Source organism: Empidonax traillii, unplaced genomic scaffold (genome assembly GCF_003031625.1).
Source record: "Empidonax traillii isolate 1590-97213 ecotype Southwest subspecies unplaced genomic scaffold, ASM303162v1 scaffold25:size3598162, whole genome shotgun sequence".
NCBI lineage: Eukaryota > Metazoa > Chordata > Aves > Passeriformes > Tyrannidae > Empidonax > Empidonax traillii.
The window spans coordinates 2754623-2754840 of record NW_020955218.1 but is presented as its reverse complement, the minus strand read 5'-3'; positions in this window follow the sequence as shown (position 1 = coordinate 2754840).

Below are 218 nucleotides of genomic sequence, written 5' to 3'. Positions count from 1 at the left end.
TTTTTTTTTTTTTTTTTTTTTTTTTTTTTTTTTTTTTTTTTTTTTGACTCCTGCAAGTTTCGGTTTTCATCCTTCAAGAGAAAGATACGGATTGCAAAGCTCTTCCCATACCGTGGATGCCACGGAGTGTGTTTTGGGGAGTTGCTGAGTCAGATAGAAGCAGAATGGCTTCCTAAGGTTGACTGGATATTAAGCTTCTCCCCTTGAACAGAGTAAAG